The 21,107-nt window shown below is 38.7% G+C and overlaps 1 protein-coding gene across 1 annotated transcript in view; it reads right to left on the minus strand.

Annotated features, from left to right (window-relative positions):
- The window catches only part of FGFBP3 (fibroblast growth factor binding protein 3), a 109,610-nt gene extending 90,589 nt beyond the window's left edge, over positions 1-19,021 (minus strand). The window contains exon 1 of the mRNA XM_072972338.1: positions 18,895-19,021. The gene's annotated coding sequence lies outside the window, so the exon portion shown is untranslated. The remainder of the gene's footprint in view (positions 1-18,894) is intronic.
- Positions 19,022-21,107: the final 2,086 nt, after the last annotated feature.

Genomic DNA, 21,107 nt, shown 5'->3' on the forward strand with positions numbered 1-21,107 from the left:
GCATCTTCATAGGTGGGACTGAGATTTGCTTACAGCCCCAGGCAGAGAGGGCAGATTTGCTCTCTCTGGACCTTTTGTGGACCTGCACCTCTGGGATGAACAGGTATTGAGCTGAGGTCTGGCGCACAGTGGGGGTGAGTACAGGTATTTACAACAGGCCAGCGTACTGTAGTACCTAGTACCGTACATGGAGGTGGGGCTGGGGTCTGCACTGACACTGTGGCACACCATGGATGTGTGACTGCACACTCGCTATGGCAGGTCATAGTGCTTGACATTGGTGGCTCTGCACTGGTGGTTCCTGGGGCCCAGAACACCAGAACTGGTGGCTGACATCACCACAGCTAAGGCGGGGACAAAGGTAGCATCAACAAAGAATACTTTGTAAGCCCACATAACAAATGACAAGACAACACCACAGAGGACACTTTCCAGTGGACAGCAGAGGTACACTCAGCGACTCTAATTCTCAGCTGAAGTGCTCCAACCCTGCCTACCACAAAGTGCAGCTCAGAAGCGGGTCTAGAAGCCTCTCTTCCAGCAACAGGGGTGCAGACCGGGACCCTGTGAGGGCTGTGACAACCACAGAACAAAAAAGGAGGCCTTGCTCAACAACAAAATCAGGACAGGCTCTGATCACCACAACACCAACCACACCCCCAATCAAACAGATAACAGCCAATACACACAGAAGAAACACATGGCAACCATCCATACTAAGAACAGCCCTTGAAACAAAACTATTAGATGCACACAGTCTACACAGGAATGCTCCCACTTTAAATAAAAACAAAATGGAAGAGGTAAAATTGTCACTATATGCGAATGACATGACACTGTATATAGAAAACCCTAAAAGCTCCACACAAAAACTACTACAGCTGATGGAAGAATTTGGTAAGGTAGCAGGATACAAGATTAATATACAAAAGTTATTCACATTTCTTTACACTAACAATGAATTAGCAGGAAAAGAAAGTAAAGAAACAATCCCTTTTAAAAATGCATCAAAAACAAAAAAAAATCCTTAGAAATAAATCTGACCAAGGAGGTGAAAGACTTATACGTGGAGAACTACAAAACACTGATTAAGGAAATTAAAGATGACTTAAAGAAATGGAAAGATATCCCATGCTCTTGGATTGGAACAATCAATATTGTTAAAATGGCCATGCTGCCCAAGGCAATCTACAGATTCAGTACAATCCCTATCAAATTACCCAGGACATTTTTCAGAGAACTAGAACAACCAATCCTGAAATTTATATGGAATCACAAAAGACCCAGAATTGCCAAAGCAATATTAAAAAAAAAAGAATGAAGCTGGAGGAATAACCCTCCCAGACTTCAGACAATACTACAGAGCTACAGTAATAAAAACAGTGGTACTGGCATAAAAACAGACATATGGATCAATGGAACAGAACAGAGAGCCAAGAAATAAACCCACAGACCTATGGTCAACTAATATGCAACAAAGGAGGCAAAAATATACAATCGAGAAAAGACGGTCTGTTCAGCATGTGGTGTTGGGAAAACTGGACAGCAGCATGTAAATCAGTGAAGCTAGAACACTCTCCCTCATACCATACGCAAACTCAAAATGGCTTAAAGACTTAAATATAAGATAAGACAGGATAAATCTAGAAGAAAACACAGGCAAAACATTCTCCGGCATAAATCTTAGCAATGTTCTCCTAGGGCAGTCTACCCAGGCAATAGAAATAGAAGCAAAAATAAACAAATGGGACCTAACTAAAATTATAAGCTTTTGCACAGGAAAGGAAACCATAAGCAAAACAAAATGACTACCTACTGAATGGGAGAAAATATTTGCAAATGATGCAACTGATAAAGGCTTCATTTCCAGAATATATAAACAGCTCATACAACTTAATAACAAAAAAAACCAAACTCAATCCAAAAATGGGCAGAAGACCTAAAGAAACAATTCTCCAATGAAGACATATGAATGGCCAATAGGCACATGAAAAAATGCTCAATATCACTAATTATCAGAGAAATGCAAATCAAAATTACAATAGGTATCACTTCTCACCAGTCAGAATGGCCATCATTCAAAAGTCCATGAATGATAAATGCTGGAGAGGGTGTGGAGAAAAGGGAACCCTCCTACACTGCTGGTGGGAATGTAGTTTGGTGCAGCCATTATGGAAAACAGTATGGAGATTCCTTAAACGACTGAAAACGGACCTACCATATGATCCAGCAATCTCACTTCTGGGTATATATCCAGAAGGAACTCTAATTCAAAAAGAAACATGTACCCCAATGTTCACAGCAGCACTATACACAATAGCCAAGACATGGAAGCAACCTAAATGTCCATCAACATGACTGGATAAAGAAGATGCGGTATATTTATACAATGGAATACTACTCAGCCATAAAAAGTAAAATAATGCTGTTTGCAACACCATGGGTAGACCTAGAGTTCGTCATTCTAAGTGAAGCCAGAAAGAGAAAGTAAAATCCGTATATCACTCATATGTGGAATCTTAAAAAAAAGAAAAAAAAGGAAAAAAAGGACAATATAAACTCATCCACAAAACAGAAACAAACTCACAAAACAGAAACAAACTCACAAGACAGAGTAAACAATCTTATGGTTACCAGGGGAAGGGGGTGGGAAGAGATAAATTTGGGAGTTTGAGATTTACAAATGTTAGTTACTATATATAAAACTAGATAAAAGAAAAAAAAATTTCTTCTGTATAGTGAAGGGAACTATGTTCAATATCTGTAATTACCTTTAATGAAAAAAATGAAAACCAATATATGTATGTATATGCATGACTGGGACACTGTACTGCATACCATAAATTGATACACTGTAATTGACTGTACTTCAATAAATAAATAAATAAATAAAAGTAAAAAACAGAAATGAAAAATACCTTTGATCAGCTAGCTCACCAGTAGACTTGACAATGAATGAGTCAGTGTACTTGAAGATATGTCAGTAAAAACTTCCCATAATAACTGTAAGGAATATAACCTTTAAAAATTGTATTAAAAAAAAACAGCATGAAAATAAACTAAGAAACACAAATTTTTTTAAAAAGAGATACAAACTTCCAGGTAGAAGATAAATAAGTACTAAGGATATAATGTACAACATGATAAATATAATTAACACTGCTATGAGTTTTATATGAAAATCATTAAAAGAGTAAATCCTAACAGTTCTCATCAAAAGAAAAAAAATTTTCCTTTTTATTCTGTATTTATATGTGATGATGGATGTTCACTAAACTTACTGTGATCATCACTTCATAATGTAAGTAAATCAACTCATTATGCTGTACACTTGAAACTTAAATAGTGCTGTTTGTCAATATTATCTTAAGAAAACTGGAAGGAAAAAATAACTTCCCAAACTGAAATGCAAAGAGAAAAAAAATGATAAAGACAACACTATTCACGAATTCAGAGACTACACTATAACATAGGTATAATGGAGTATCAGGAGACAGAGAGAAAGGAGCAAAATAAATATTTTAAGCAATAATGACTGAGAATTTTCCAAAATTAATGTTGCAAAGCAAACCACAGATCCAGGAAGCTCAGAGAACAGCAAGCAGAATAAATTGCTCCCCTCACCCCAAAATCTACACCCAGGCATACCATATTTAAACTGTAGAAACCCAAAGATAAAAATTTCTAAAAGAAGCCAGAGGGGAAAAAATGCTTTACCTATAAGGAACAATGATTTAAAAAAAAAAAGCCATCAGACTTTTCTTCACAAACCATGCAAGTAAGTAGACTAGAGCGAAATACTTAAAATGCTCAAAAAGGCGGAAGGGTATAGCTCAGTGGTAGAGCTTAGCATGAAGGAGGTCTGGGGTTCAATCCCCAGTACCTCCATTAAAATCAATCAATCAATCAATCTCTCCCCTGCCCCAAAAAAACTGAAGGAAAAAAAAAGTGGTGAAAGGAAAAAAGTGAAAAGAACTGAAGGGAAAAAAAAATGGTGATCCAATTCTGGATCAAGCAAAATTATCCTTCAAAAATGAAGGAAAAATAGACTTTCTCAGACAAACAAAAACTGAGGAGTATGTCACCAGTGGACCTGACCTGCATCAAATATTAAAGGAAATTCTCCGGAGAGAGAGAAAATAACATAGCTCAGAAACTCGGATCTACATAAAGAAAGGAAGAACATGAAAAGGAATGTAAGTAAAATAAAACCTTCTACTTTTAAAGCTCTTAATCTATAGATAACTGTTCAAAATAATAGCAAAAATGTTATTTCTTGATTAAAGCTTATATAGAAGTGAAACGAATGACAGCCATGTTACAAGGGACCAGAGGGATGAACTGGAAATACTCTGAAACAGTGTCTGTACTACCCATGAAGTCACTTAAAAGTGGCCTTAGATTAGTGTAAATGTAAATTGCAAACTCTAGGGCCACCAATAAAAAAATCTGTAAAAGAATATAATTGAAACTCTAAGAAATGAGAGAAAGTGGAATCTTATAATTTGCTCTGATAATCCAGAAAAGGCAGAAAAAGAGAAAATTTATAAAGAAACCAAAAATGAGAGCAATGCATAATAACCGGCTATAAATATGGTAGATAATAATTCAAATATATCAATAATCACTAAGTGTAAGTGACCTAAATACACCAATTAAAAGGTAGAGATTGAGAGAGCAAATAAAAAAATAAGACCCAACTACATGTTATCTACAAGAGACCCACTTTAAATGTAAACACATAGATTAAAAGTAAAGGTATGGATTCACCTCAGACCCATTAGGGTAGCTACTAGTGAAAAAGAAAAGAACAAATGTTAGCAATGATGTGAAGAAACTGGAATCTACTGGCACCCTTGTAGTGAGAGTGTAAGATGGTGCAATCACCATGGAAAACAGTATCATAATCCATCAAAAAATTAATAATTACCATTTGATCTAGCAATTATACTTCTGAGTATCCGACAGAACTGATAACAGGATTTTAAGGAGATATTTGCACATCCATTTTCATAGCAGCATTGTTCAAAATAGCCAAGAAGGTAGAAGCAACCCAAGTACGCAACCATGGATGGATGAATGGATAAACAAAATGTAGTACAGACAAACAATGGAATATTACTCAGCTTTAACAAAGAAGGAAACTTTGGCACATGCCACAATATAGATGAACCTTGAGGACATTATGCTAAGTGAAATAAGCCAGTCATAAAAAGACAAATACTATATGATTCCATTTAAATGAAGTATCTAGAGTAGTTAAATTGATACCAACAGAAAGTAGAATGGTGGTTTCCAGGGGCTGGGGAGGAAGTGGGTGGGGCAGTTGTTGCTTACTGGGTATAGCATTTTAGTTGTGCAGGAAGTAGAAGTTCTGGAAATTCACTGTACAACAATGAATATACTAAACACTACTGAACTGGACACTTAGAAATGGTTTAGATGGTAAATTTTGTAACATGCTTTTTTTTAAAACCACAACTAAAATTAAAAAAAAAATTTAAGTAGAGATTAAGAAAGATACACCATGCTAACACAAATCAAAAGAAAGTTGCAGTAGTTACATTAATTATAGACAAGGCAGACTTCAGAAGGCGGAAGATTATCAGGGATAAAAAAGGGAACTACATGGGAGTGGCAGGACCACAAGCTCACTTCTCCTCACGAGTACAACCAAACCAAAACTCACTGCTAGACAACCACTGAAAAAAAGACTGGAACCTAGCAAAGAAAATCATCCTCAACAGGAGACATAAAGAGGGAACCACAGTAGGACGGTAGGAGGGGGGTGCGCTCATGATATAATTGAGCTCAATACCCCCGGGTGGGCGACCCACAAGCTGAAGAATAATTAAGTCACAGAGGCCTTCCCACAGGAGTGAGAGGCCTCTCCCACAGGAGTAAGAGATCTAAGCCCCAAATTAGGCTCCCCAGCCCCGGGTTCCGGCATTGGGAGGAGGAGACCTCAGGACATCTAGTTTTGACGGCTAGTGGGGCCTAGATCCAGATTCCCCACAGGACTGGGGGAAACAGATTTCACTCCCTTGGGAAGCATACATAGAATCTTGAGTGTGCCAGGTCCAAAGGCAGAGGCAAGGATTTCATAGGAACCTGGGCCAGACCTGCCTGCTGGTTTTGGAGGGTCTCCTGGGGAGGCAAGGGATGGCTGCAGCTCACCCAGGGGACATAAAAGCTAGTGGCAGACATTCTGGGAGTGTTAATCTTCATGAGCTTTCCTGGAGGCTGACACCTTGACTAGATCATTAGCACCAAGACCTAGCTCCACCCAACAGCCTGCAGGGAAGCATCAGGCCAAACAACATACAGGGTGGGAACACAGCCCCACCCATCAGCAGACTTCCAAAGCCACAAAGGCCTCTAGACACAGCCCTACCCACCAGAGGTCCAGGACCAAGCTTCACCCAGCAGTGGGCAGGCACCGGCTCCTCCTGCCAGGAACCCTGCATAAGCCTCTAGTCCAGCCTCATTCATCAGGGGCAGATACCAGAAATAAGAACACAACAATCCCAAAGCCTGTGGAAGGAATCCACAAACACAGACCAGACTCTACACTGGGACTGCCTGGACCCCAGCCCTTGGGTGACGGGAGGAGTGTGCTGCTGGGATGCATAGGATGTCCCCCACAGAGGGCCACCTCTCCAAGGTCAAGAAATGTAATTAACCTACCTAAAAATATAAATAGAAAGATAAGCAATATGAGGCGGCAGAGGAATATCTTCCAGGGCAAGGCACAAGATGAAATCCCAGAAAAAGAAATAAGTGATGAGGAGAGAGGGAATTTATCTGAGAAAGAGTTTAAAGTAATGATGGCAAAGATGTTCAGAGAACTCAAGAGGAGTATAGATGCACAGAGTGAAGTTTTTAGAAAAGAGCTGGAAAATATAAAGAATACCCAAACAGAGCTGAAGAATAAAATCACTGAAATGAATAATGCACTAGAAGGAACCAAGAATAGACTAAATGAGGCAGAAGAATGGATCACTGAGCTAGAAGACAGATTAGTGGAAGTCACTACTGCAGAAAAGAAAAAAGAATGAAAAGAAATGAGAATAGTTTAAGAGAACTCTGGGACAACATGAAGCGCACTAATATTTGCATTACAGGGGTCCCAGAATGAGGAGAGAGAGAAAGGACCTGAGAAAATTTTTGGAGATAATCACCAAAAACTTCCCCAACTTGGGAAAGGAAATAGTCACTCAAGTCCAGGAAGCACAGAGAGTTCCACACAGGATCAACCAAAGAGGAACACACCAAGGCACATAGTCATCAAACTGACAAAAATTAAGGATAAGGAGAAAATATTAAAATCAGCCAGAGAAAAGCAACAAACAACATACAAGGGAACTCCCATAAGGTTATCAGCTGATTTTTTAGCAGAAACTCTACAGGCCAGAAGGGAGTGGCATAATATATTTAAAGTGATGAAAGGGAAGAACCTACAACCAAGAATTCTCTATCCAGCAAGGCTCTCATTCAGATTTGACCGAGAAATCAAAAGCTTCACAGATAAAGATTAAAAGAATTCAGCACCACCAAACCAGCTTTACAACAAATGTTAAAGGAACTTCTGTAGTCATCAAACCATAAGAAAAGAGAACAAAAAGAAGAAGGGGAGGAGGGGAGACCTACAAAAGATTGCTTTGGCAGTTTAGGGTCTTTTATGGTTCCATATAAATTTTGGAACTGTCTGTTCTAGTTCTGTGAAAAATGTTATGTGTACGTTGATAGTGGTTGCATTGGATCCACAGATTGCTTTGGGTAGTACAGCCATTTTGATAATGTTGATTTTTTCAATGCAAGAGCACAGGATATCTTTCCATTTTTTTGTATCATCTTCAATTTCTCTCATCAGTGTTTTACAGTTTTCAGAGTATAGGTAAGCACCTTAGTTAAGTTAATTTCTAGGTATTTTTTTCTTTTTGATGCAATGGAAATGTTTATGCCAGTTACAAAATTCTGGTTTTTGAAGTGGGAAAAAAAAGTGAATGAAGGGCTGCAAATGGCAAAATAGCCTCCTTTCTATGGGTGAGTTTTATTCCATTATTTATATATGCTGCATCTTCTTTATCCATTCATCTATTGATGTGCACTTAGGATGCTTCCATATCTTGGCAATTATAAATAATGTTGTTGTTAATAGCAAGGTGTATGTATCTTTTTGAATTAATTCTTTTTTTGTGGTTGGCTTTATTCCTTTGATAACTATGTAAGTTTAAAAAGCTAAAGCTATAAATGCTCTTAGAAACAATGAACAGTACATATATGTACAGTTTTAAAAATATGTGCAGTATATTGTGTATATGTATGTATATGCAATACACTGTACATGTGCAGTGAAATTGTAACAATTCTACCTAGTAAAACTGAAAAACAAAACAAAACAAGAGGTGGGGGGCATCACCTAATGAAAAGAGGATCAATTCTCCAAGAAGACATGACAACCTTAAGGTGTACACGCCTAACAACAGAACAGGCAGAAACTGAACTCAAGGGAGAAGTAGACAAATCCACCATTACAGTTGGAGGTGTCAACACATCTCTATCAGTAATGGACAGATTCAGCAGGTAAAAAAAATCAGTAAAGATGCAGGAGAACTTAACAATACAAAATAGCAGAATATACATACTTCTCAAGCTGACATGGAACATTGACCAAATCAGGCCACATTCTGGGCCCTAACACACACCTCAACAAACTTAAAAGAAATCTTACAAAGTATGCTCTCGGACCACAATGGAATTAAACTGGAAATCAACAGAAGAAAGGCAGATGGAAAATTCCCCAAATATCTGGAGATTAAACAACACATTTCTAAATAACACATAAGTCAAAGAAAAAAATCTCAAGAGTAATTAAAATAGTATTTTGAACTAAATGAAAATACAACTTATCATTTTGTAATAATATTGTAAGGGGGAGAGTATAGCTCAAGTGGTAGAGAGCATGAATAGCATGCACAAGCTCCTAGGTTCAATTCCCGGTACCTCCTCTAAAAATAAATAAATAGACCTAATTACCTCCCCCCAAAAGAAATAAAATTTAAAATAATAGTAATATTGCAGTATTTTATATTACAAATGAAGAAAGATCTAAAATCAAAACCTGAGCTTCTACTCTACTAAACTGGAGAAGGAAAGTAATGTAAACCTAATGCAAGCAAAATAAAAGAAATAAAAATAAGAGCAAAAAATCAATGACACTGAAAACAGAAAAATGGGCACAAGAGCAGACATATGAATCAATGAAACAGAATAGAGAGCTCAGAGATAAACCTACAGACCTATGGTCAATCAATCTTCGACAAAAGAGGCAAGAATATACAACGGAGAAAAGACAATCCCTTCAGCAAGTGGTGTTGGGAAAGCTGGACAGCAGCATGTAAATCAGTGAAGTTAGAACACTCTCACACACCATATACGAAAATAAACTCGAAATGGCTTAAAGACTTAAACATGAGACATGAAACCATAAAACTCCTAGAAGAGAACATAGGCAAAACATTCTCTGACATAAATCACAGTAATGTTTTCTTAGGCCAGTCTCCCAAGGCAAAAGAAATATAAGCAAAAATAGACAACTGGGACATAATCAAATTTACAAGCTTTTGCACAGCAAAGGAAACCATAAACAAAACAAAAAGACAATCTACAGAATGGAGGAAATATTTGCAAACTATGCAACAAAGGCTTAATTTCTAAAATGTACAAACAGTTCATACAGCTCAATAACAAAAAGAAAAAAAAAATCAAAAAATAGGCAGAAGACCTAAATAGACATTTCTCCAAAGACACTCAAGATGGCCAACAGGCACATGAAAAGATGCTCAGCATCACTAATTATTAAAGAAATGCAAATCAAAACTACAAGAAGGTATCACTTCACACCAGTCAGAATGGCCATCATCAAGAAGTCTACAAATAATAAATTCTGGAGAGAGTGTAAAGAACAAGGAACTCTCCTACACTGTTAGTGGGAATGTAAATTGGTGCAGCTACTATGAAGGACAGTATGGAGGTTCCTTAAGAAACTAAAAATTGACTTACCATATGATCCAGCAGTCCCATTCCTGGGTATATATCTGGATGGAACTCTAATTCAAAAAGATACATGTACCCCAATGTTCACAGCAGCACTACACACAATAGCCAAGACATGGAAGCAACCTAAATGTCCATCAACATGACCGGATAAAAAAGTTGTGGTATATGTGTACAATGGAATACTACTCAGTCATAAAAAGAATAAAATAATGCCATTTGCAGCACCATGGATGGACCTAGAGTTCGACACTCTAAGTGAAGCCAGAAAGAGAAAGTAAAATCCATATGATATCACTCATATGTGGAATCTAATAAAAAAAAATGGATACTATAAACTCATCTACAAAATAGAAACAGACTCGCAGACATAGTAAACAATCTTATGGTTACCAGGGGAAGGAGATGGGAAGGGATAAATTTGGGAGTTTGAAATCTGCAAATGTGAGCTACTGTACATGAAAAGATTAAAAGAAAAAAAAACAAGTTTCTTCTGTATAGCACAGGAAACTATGTTCGTTATCTGTAATAACCTTTAATGAAAAAGAATATGAAAACAAATATACGTATGCATATACATGACCAGGACCCTGTGCTGTATACCAGAAATTGACACATTATAACTGACTGTACTTCAAAAAAAAAAAAAAAGATACACGTACCCCAATGTTCATAGCGGCACTATTTACAATAGCCAACACATGAAGGCAACCTAAATGTCCACTGACAGATGAATGGATAAAGATGTGGGGGATATATATATAGATAGATACACACACACACAATGGAATATTACTCAGCCATAAAAAACAATGAAATAATGCCATTTGTAAAACATGGATGGACCTAGAGATTATCATACTAAGTGAAATAAGTCAGACAAAAACAACATATGGTATCACTTTTATGTGGAATCTTAAAAAATGATACAAATGAACTCATTTATAGAAACAGACACAGACTTAGAAAACAAACCTATGCTTAACAAAAGGGAAGGTGGAGGAGTGATAAATTAGAAATCTGGGATTAACAGATACATATTACTATAAATAAAACAGATAAATAATAAGGATCTACTGTATAGCACAAGGAAATATATTCAATATCCTGTATTTATCTACAATGGAAAAGAATCTGAAAAAGATACATGTAACTGATTCACTTTGCTATACATCTGAAAATAAAACAACACTGTAAACCAACTATACTTTAAAAAAAAAGAAAATAACAGAAAATGAAACCAAAAATATTGAAAAAAGACTAATAAAATTGATTAACTTCTATCTAGCTAGGCTAACCAAAAGAAAAAAAGAGAAGGCATTAATTATTAACATCAAAAATGAAGGGGCCACCACTACTAAGCCCATGGATAGTAAAAGGATAATACAAGATTGTGAACAACTCAGTGCCCACAAGTTTGAATATTTACATGAAACAGACCAATTTCTTAAGAAGTACAATCTCCCAAAACTCACACAAGGAAAAATAGATACTCTGAATAGGCCCATGTCTATTAAAGAGACTGAATCAATCACGAATAACTTTCTAAAACAGAAAGCACCAGACCCAGATGGTTTCACCAATGAATTTTACCGAACACTGAAGGAAGAAATGATACCCATCCCCTACAATGTCTTTCAGAAAACAGAAGCAGAAGGGAACATATTCCAATTCATTCTGTGAGGACAGCATTACTCTAATACCAAACCAGACAAAGGCATTACAGGAAAGGAAAACTACAGACCAGTATCTCTCATTAACACAGATATAAAAATCCTCAACAAAATATTAACAAATCAAATCCAACAATGTACAAACAGAATCATATACATCATGGCCAAGTGGGGTTTATTTCAAGTATAAAATAGTCAAAAATGGTTCAATAGTCAAAAATCCAGGAATATAATCCATTACATCAACAGGCTAAAGAAGTAAATCATATGATCACCTACATCTGGAAAGGCATCTGACAAAACTCAACACCGATTCATCACAAAAACCAGCAATAGGAATAGAGGGGAACTTCAACCTGAGAAAGAACAACTACAAAAAACCTACAGCTAACATCTTACTTAAGGCCAGTAATCTAGATGCTTCCCCCTAAGATTGGAAACAAGGCACAGATGTCTCTTCTCACCACACCTGTTCAGTATTATACTGGGAGTCCTAGCTAATACAGTAAGGAAATAAAAGGATACAGATTGGAAAGGAAGACATCTAATGGTCTTCGTTTGCAGATGACATAGGATTGTCTATGTCAAAATCTCAAAGAATGGACAAAACAAACACAGCACCCTTGGAATTTGTAAGAGATCATATAGCAGGCTGTAGGCTATAAGGGGTAAAAATAAGGAGTTCATTGCTTTCCTATATATCAATATTAGCAACCAGAAATAAAAGGTTTAGCTATAAATCTAAACAATATGTGCAAGATTTATTTGAGGAAAACTATAAATTCTAATGAAAGAAATAAAAGTAATAATAAATGGAGAGATTTCATATCCATGGATAAGAACACTCAATATTGTTAAGACGTCAGTTCCACCCCAGCTGATCTTTAGATTCAATCCCTATCCAAATCCCAGCAAATTATTTTATGGATATTGACAAACTGATTCTAAAGTTTGTATATAAAAGGAAAAAACCTACAATAGCCAACACAACACTGAAAAAGAACAAAGTGTGTGAACTACCTGACTTCAAGACAATATAAACCTACAGTAATCAAGATGGCATGATACTGGCAAAAGAACAGACAAACAGATCAATGGAATAGAATCTAGAGCCCAGAAATAGACCCTCACAAATATAGTCAACTGATCTTTGACAAAGGAGCAAAGGCAAAATACAATGGAGAAAAGACGGTCTTCTCAATCAATGCTGCTGGAATAACTGGACATCCACATGCAAAAAAAAAAAGTGAATCTAGACACAGACTTCAACACCTTTCACAAAAACGAACTCAAAGTAAATTATAGACCTAAATGTTGAATGCAAAACTATAAAACTTCTAGAAGATAACACAGAAAAAAAATCTAAATGATGCTGGGTTTGGCAATGATACAACATGATACAACATGAAAAGCATGGTCCATGAAAGACAAAAGCTAAGTTGAACTTCATTAAAATTTAAAGCTTCTGCTTTGTGAACGGCACTGCTAAGAGAATGAAAAGAACAGTCATAGATGGGGAGAAAATATCTGTAAAACATATAAAGGACTTGTATCCAACATATACAAAGAAATCTTAAAACTCAACAAGAAGGAAAACAACCAATGTAAAAAATGCGCTAAAAAACTCAACAGACTTCTTACCTTCAATAATGCAGAGGGCAAACACGCACACACAAAAAAGCAACATCATATATCATTAATCATATATCATTATGAAATTGCAAATTAGAACAATGAGATGCCAATACACCTTTTAGAATGGTTAAAATCCAAAATGCTGACGACACCAAATGCTGACAAGAATGTAGAGCAATAGGAACTCATTTCTGGTGGGAATGCAAAATGGTATAGGCAGTTAGAAGACAGCTTGGCAGTCTCTTATGCAGCTGAACACAAGGGTGGGAATGTAACTTGGTGCAGCCACTATGGAAAACAGTATGGAGATGCCTTAAAAAAACTAAAAACAGAGTTACCATGTGATCCAGCAATCCCATTCCTGGTCATATATCCATAGAATATTCTAATTCAAAAAGATACATACACCCCAATTTTCAGAGGAGCACTATTTGCAGTAGCCAAGACATGGAAACAATCTAAATATCCATTGGCAGAAGAGCAGATAAAGAAGATGTGGTATATATACAATGGAATACTACTCAGCCATAAAAAGAATGGAATAATGCCAAAAAAGAACTGTGATTGAAAAAAACCAGTCCCAAAAGGTTATATACTGTATGTTTCCTAGAGATTATCATACTAAATGAAGTCAGATAGAGAAAAAGACAAATATCGTATGATATCACTTAATGAGGAATCTAAAAAAATGACACGAACTTATTTACAAAATAGAAACATACTCATAGACACAGAAAACAAACTTATGGTTACCAAAGGGGAAAGGGGGGAAGGATAAATTAGGCGTTTGGGATTAACACATACAAACTACTATACATAAAATAGGTAAACCACAAGGTCCTACTATATATAGCACAGGAAACTATATTCAATAGCTAGTAATAACCTATAATGAAAAAGAATATGAAAAAGGATATATATATAATATGTATAACTGAATCACTATGCTGTACACCAGAAACAAAACATTGTAAATCAACTGTAATTTTTTTTTAAAGTGCTACAGGAAAAAAAGAAAGCTAAACATAAGTTTACCATATGATCCAGCAATCATGCTCACAGAAATTTACCCAAATGAGCTGAAACTTATGTCCACACCAAAACCTACACATGGATGTTTATAGCAGCTTTCTTCATAACTGCCAAAATGGGAAGCAACCAACATATCCTTCAAAAGTAAATGGGTAAACAAACTGTGGTCCATCCACACAATGGAATATTATTCAGCACTAAAAAGAAATGAGCTGTGAGGCCATGCGAAGACATGGAGGAACTTAAACGCATATTGCTTAGTGAAAGAAGCCAGTCTGAAAAGGCTACATATTGTATGACTCCAACTATGTGACATTTTGCAAAAAGCTCAAAACTATACACAGATAGTAAAAAGAACAGTGGTAGCCAGGAGGAAGGGGGAGGGATGAATAGCTGGAGCACATGGGATTTTTAGGGCAGTGAAAGGCTTCTGTGCAATACTGTCATGGTGGATATACAACATTATGCATTTGTCAAAACCCATGGAAATGTACAATGCAAAGAATAAACCCTAATGTAAACTATGGACTTTAGTTAATAATTTATCAATATTGGTTGATCAATTATAACAAATGTACCACACTAGTGCAAGATGTTCACAGGGGAAACTTGCGGGGAGAGGACTGAAGGGAGCGCATGGGAACTTTGTACTATCTGATCAAATAAAATGACTAAAAAAGTCACCTGATTAAAAAACCCAAACCAAGTAGAAAGTGCGCAAATACAGACACACTTCACAGAAGAGGATACATGTACATGAAAAAATGTTCAACGTTGTTAGCCATTAGCGAAATGCAATTTAAAACCACAATGAGACACTACCGCACACCGATCAGAATGGCTAAGCTCAAAAGTAGTGACAAAACCAAACGCTGGAGAGGATACAGAGAACATGGTTCCGCGTATATTTTGGCTGATATGTAAAAAGGTCACCCACTCTAGAAAATAGCTTGGTAATTCCTTTAAAAACTAAACATGAAACTATCATATGACCCTGTAATTGCACTCCTAGGCATTGACCCCAGAGAAAATGAAGATAGGTTCACACAAAAACCTGTGCACGAATGCTGACAGCAGCTTTATTTTAAATGGCTCCAGGCTAGAAACAATCCAGATTACTTGTCCTTCAGTAAGTGGTTAAACGAACCATGGTGCATCCATGCCATAGAATTGCACTTGACAAACAAAAGGAACAAATTATTAACACAGACAATGACCAAGACGAATCTCTAGAGAACTGTGATTGAAGAAAAACCAGCCCCAAAAGGTTATATACTGTATGGTTCCATTTATATACCATTCTTGAAATGAGAAAGAGAAATGGAGAACAGATGAGTCATGACCACACTTAGCGGGGTGGGAGAGGGAGGAAGGCGGGTGGCACAAGTGTTCCTTATGGTGATGGAACTGCTTTTCCTTTTGTCTGTATCAATGTCAGTATTCTGGGTATAATATTTAATACAATCTTCCAAGTTGCTAGGGGGACATTGGGTAAAGAATACATGGTCTCTCTGTCTTAATTCTTACAACAGTATTTGAATCTAAAAGTATCGAAAAATAGGAAAGGTTTAATGTTAAAAAATCAGACCATAATGTGGAAGTGGGGCCAACAGATCACAGATGTTAAGACTTCACACACGCCAGTCAGCCCATTTACCGTGAGAGTAACTGGCTCTCAGTGTCGATGCTCAGCCACCAACTGCAGAGATTAATGGATGCAGGTTTTTTCTTTTAACTCTTATTGCTCTATTCCACCTCTCCTCCCAAACTGACTAAAACGAAACAAAACAATAAATCCTCTTGGATGTTGCTAGGCTTAAGGAAGAGCTGAAAGGAGCCTGGAGATGGGAGGGGAAAGGTGGGGAGCAGGGAAACTGAGGTTTGGGTGATTAGGAAAGCAGGCCAGTATGGATGGGTGCCTGGTAGCAATGACAGCCCAAAAAGCAACCTGGTTCAGGAACACGAGAGCGAACTACATACATGGAGGTTGCCTGGAAAGAACCGCATTTGTGCCAAGCATCAGCATTTACCTTTCACAGAGCCTGTTTTTTGTTTTAACGTCTCACTGGTACCCAAAGAAGTGCACAGATCTCAGTGTATTACTCAGTGAATTTTCACAAATTGCACACATCTTGTATACAGCACCCAGATCAAGAAAATCACCAGCAGCCACCTCCATGCCCCCTTTCAGTCACTCCTTCCCCGTTTTAGAAGTAGAATCATACATTATATACATATTCTTTGTGTCTGGCTTATTCGACCAATATTAAGTTTGTGAGATCCTTCTGTAATATGACATATATCAGTGGATCTTCCTTCTTGCATTGTTACACACTATTCCATCTGTGGATCTACTACAGTATACTCATTCTAACATTGCAGGGCATTGGGAGAGCGTCCAGATAGGGGCTGCAGGAACAGTCCTGCTGGGATGGTTCCTGTATGTGTCTTTTGGGAACACACTACCCATCCCTGTCGGGCTTATGCCTAAACGTGAAAAGGCAGAATCACAGGCTATACACATTCAGCCCTTGTAAACAGGTTTCCAATATTGCTGCACCACTTCACACCTCTACCAGTACTTACCTAGAGATTCCTCCGAATGCTCTGTATTTCTGGTCTTTTAGAAGTTGGTCCTTCTGGTGGGCACGCATTAGAACTGTGTTTTGGTTTTAATGAGTAATGAAATTGAGCAGAAGGGCCCTTTTGAAGGGAGACGCCAGGCACACAAGAGAACTCCTCACCTTAGGGACCAGAACTCGCCCAAGGAATCTTTCTTCCAAAGAGAATCTCACCTGGTTCAGGTCTGCGCTGAAGACGGCAAATTGGAATGTTTCCCTTATACTTAACAGTTCCGCTCAAACCATCTTAACCAAAGACTTGACCAGTAACAGCAAAGAAGATGCCACGACTTGGGCTGACCTTTACAGGGCCAGAATTAAATACTGAGGTGAAGGTACACCAGTTACAGCCAAGTTCTTTGTCTAAACACAAACAATGCCCACACTTGGAGTTTCATTCCCTTCATACATACTACATGATGAGACAGAATACAGCAACTTCTAGTTATCTGTTCCACTGACAGTGTCATTCCAGCCATTTTACCTGTGGGGACCCTTCAGACCCCCAGCGTTGATACGAAGATGATTTTAAACAGAAGATATTTGAAATTCAATAGATGCAAAAAAAGCTTTTTGAAAGCTTCCCTTTTCATCTGAATAAAGGCAGAAATTCTGAGAACAAGGCTGTCTGTAATCAACGGCCTCTTGCATAAAGTTTCACTGGCCAGAAAGAACGCAGAGAAAATTTTTGTTGCAAGCGTTCTCACAAACTTTCTTATCTCCCATTTGTTCCCCTAAAAACCCACTGTCTTTCTTAAATCTAGAATACTGAATCACTATGTTTTACACCTGAAACTAATATAAGTCAACCATGCTTCAGTTTAACTTTGTTTAACTGAAAAACTACTGCATTGGAAAGTTGATTTTAAAAAAAGAAATCATTTGATCTTCCCATAGAAATCCTTTTCTCCCGCGTCCTTTCCCCTATTAAATTAGGTTATAAACCCCTATCTCTAATTATGTAGGGAGCCACTTCTGTGCAGTTCATGTGCATATGAGCAAGCTTGTCCTTTCTCCCCTCAATCTGTCTTTTGCCACACAGGCTTCTAATCACTGAGCCTAGACTGGCAGAGGAAAGTTTTTCTTCCCAACAATCCTGTGAATAGCAGTAGGACCCCTCAGTTTGGACTCCCCTCATTTCATTAGCAATCATTTAACTATTTAGTACAGCTGTTCTAGTTAAAATGTATGATTTGTAAGTCTTCCAATCTAAGAGCGTCCAAGTGACCCAGGTGCCAAGAGTTTGGTGAAAACCCACCCAAGTACAGTTTTTAAGCTAAGTGTTCATCAGTGTTTGGGGGTGATGAGTTTTCCTTCTTTAAAGCAAGTATCTTAGACATGACCGCAGCCTTCTCAGGGTCTGTCCCGCACATCCCCTCGGCGGGGGCCTGGCGTCCGGCAAGGGGGCTGCTTCAGGACCGCTGCTTCCAACCTCAAGCCCCGGGAACGCCAGGACTCCCGCAGGTTACCCCGAGAAATAACAAGCTACTCGCCACGAAGGCCCCATTCACTTACCTACTCCCCCTCCACCCCAAGAGCTAGGATCCCGGAACCCTTCTTTTTGCTAGGGGACAAATGAACAAGATTCCATTTGTTGCTCAGTGCATGGTACACTTTAAGAAAATCAAATGTAAAAGGGACCTGAAACATAGTATTCCTCTTCCCTTTTCGGAGGGGGCTGCACCAGGGGCAAATACAGAGCTCCAAACGGTCAAGGCCATCCGGCGACACGACTGCGCTGAGCCCCGGGCCTCCCGCAGGAGCCTCAGGCCTCCGGGCCCCGCTCCTCTCTCGGGAGGCGGGTGCTGAAGCAGCCGGGCCCGGAGCCCGGGAGGCGGCGGGGTGGGCGCGCGCACCGCCCGTGGTTAGCTTACCTGCAGGCCGCCGCTACGCGTCAGGACCCCCCGGGGGAGGAGCGGATTGGAACCGGATATGGGGTCCGGCGGCGGGAAGGGGCGCACTGCGGGAGGAGCGAAGAAGGTCCGCGAGAGGACCCCGGCCGCCCCCGCCGCCCCTTGGCCCCGCGGGAGCTGCCCCGCCCGCTCCTGCGCTGCGCCGGCCACGCCCCCTCGGGCGCCCGCAGGCTCCCGGGCCCGAAAACACCTGCGCCAGGCCCCACCCCCCACCCAAGAACTCCAGCTGGGGGTCGGGCGCCCGCACCTGCAGTTTTTAAAAGCTCTCCGGGAATTCTTTTGTGCGGCCACTGTGATCTGTTTTCTAAAAGGATTGGAGTTAGGGCTTACGAGAGAGCTTCCAGCATATCCAAAGTTGCTGCGGAATTATAAAAGGACCCATCTTCAGAGATGAGAGCCCTGAGAGCCTAGCGTAGAAGATAAAACGAAAGGGGGCGTACTTACGTTTTCATTGCCTTCTTTTGGTTTTGATTTTGAAAATTGGTTTCATGTGGCAAGTGCAGGTGTGAACACCCATCTGCACCTTAAAACCTTGCATACACACTCACGTTGTGTCAACAAACACCTTCCTGTTTCAAATACACTCGTGTTTTTTTTTTAGTGTTGTCGGTGTCAAAGAAAGGTGGATTTTGTTGTATTTAATCTGCTGTAAAGAAATCTGTCTCCCCTCCCCCCAAAAGCTTATCAAGCAAATGGGAGTGTGCAACCGCTCCCAGACGCAATCCAGGTACTCCGAGATACTTCTTGGCAAAGGATGACAAGTGTCAGTACTTCATACAACTAGATTTAATAAGTTGTTATTACAGAAAAAAAAATGAAGTCCAAACTACAAAGTTTAAGCAGTTGTAAGCAATAGCTGCATTGAGCTCCATGGTTAGTCACAGTACTGCAGTTCCACACAAGCAATGTCAGTCCAAGCCCCGCAGGCGGAAGCTGAGTAAGGGTTACTAGCAAAAACAATCCAAGAGAACAGGTAATAAAAGATACAATACATTTAAAATTAGTTGTTAGTTGAAAAACAAATACAGAGATCTTAGCTGTGAACACTCTAAAAGTTACGTCCATTATTTTGACAGCAAAAATACAAATTACCTAATACTTTATACCCCAACAAAACTGTATCCAGAAAAGAAAAAGAGCAGAAGTTGTCCTGTATTAGCACCCAGGTTTTCTACTTGTGATGAACTTCATCGTCTTACAAATTTGAACACCCCGAATCACATATCCGTTTCTTGACCCATTTTGGGGTATAAAGTCAACAGCATTAATTATAAAATACTTTGTGGTAAAATGGAACACTATTGCAGCTGAGATAGAGAAGTTTGGTTATTATAAAAAAAAAACAAACAGAAAATGTTAGCTGACATACCATACAAACTGGTGAAAAAGCAACAATCCATACAAATAAGCCAGTTTTAACAAAAAGATGCTTTTTTTTTTTCACTAATCTGTGACTAATCTTTCACTCAAACCTTGCAAGTAGAGATGTCACAATACTCAAATATTTAGGTAGGAGCTTTACCCAGTTAAATGCCATTTTGTTGCTAATATAATAGATAAAATGAAAACTAGCAGTTATTTGCTAATTGCATAAATGCAGTACATTCTGCATTAGCCCATGCCTCACTAACAAGCTATAAAACACAAGATATAGGCAGAAATCTAAGCATAATCTTTATACCACTAAGCAAAAATTTCCCAATTTCTTTTCTTCTGTTCCTAATCACTTATTTGTAGTTAATGTAAAATTCCAACCAGTAGTACCCAATTTGAGTTAAAATTTTACATCACAACTTGATCTAATCTATATATTATTTACAAAACTGAATACATAGAGCATACCCAAGAGCCAACTCTGGACACGTGTTTCTCCGAGTCATTGATAACCTGGGCTCCGTGGTAGGAGGTGTGGAAGAGGCCATCAAGGACTGGGAAAAACACACCGTCTGTCGAGAGCCAGTCATTGGATGTTCTGTTTACGCAACACCAGTTTTGCAGTTTGTGTTTTTTGTTTAATTTTAGGTGCCATGACAGTGACACGCTGCCTTAACAGCGCAGCTTCAAGGTGAGCTTGGGTGTTGGAAAAGAAGCAGGAGGGCAGACAGATCATGCTTGGAGTGGCCAGATGTGCCGCCACAATAAGGGACAAACAAGGGGCATAGGGAGCAGGCGGG

This window comes from Vicugna pacos, chromosome 11, assembly GCF_048564905.1.
Source record: "Vicugna pacos chromosome 11, VicPac4, whole genome shotgun sequence".
NCBI classification, from domain to species: Eukaryota; Metazoa; Chordata; class Mammalia; order Artiodactyla; family Camelidae; genus Vicugna; species Vicugna pacos.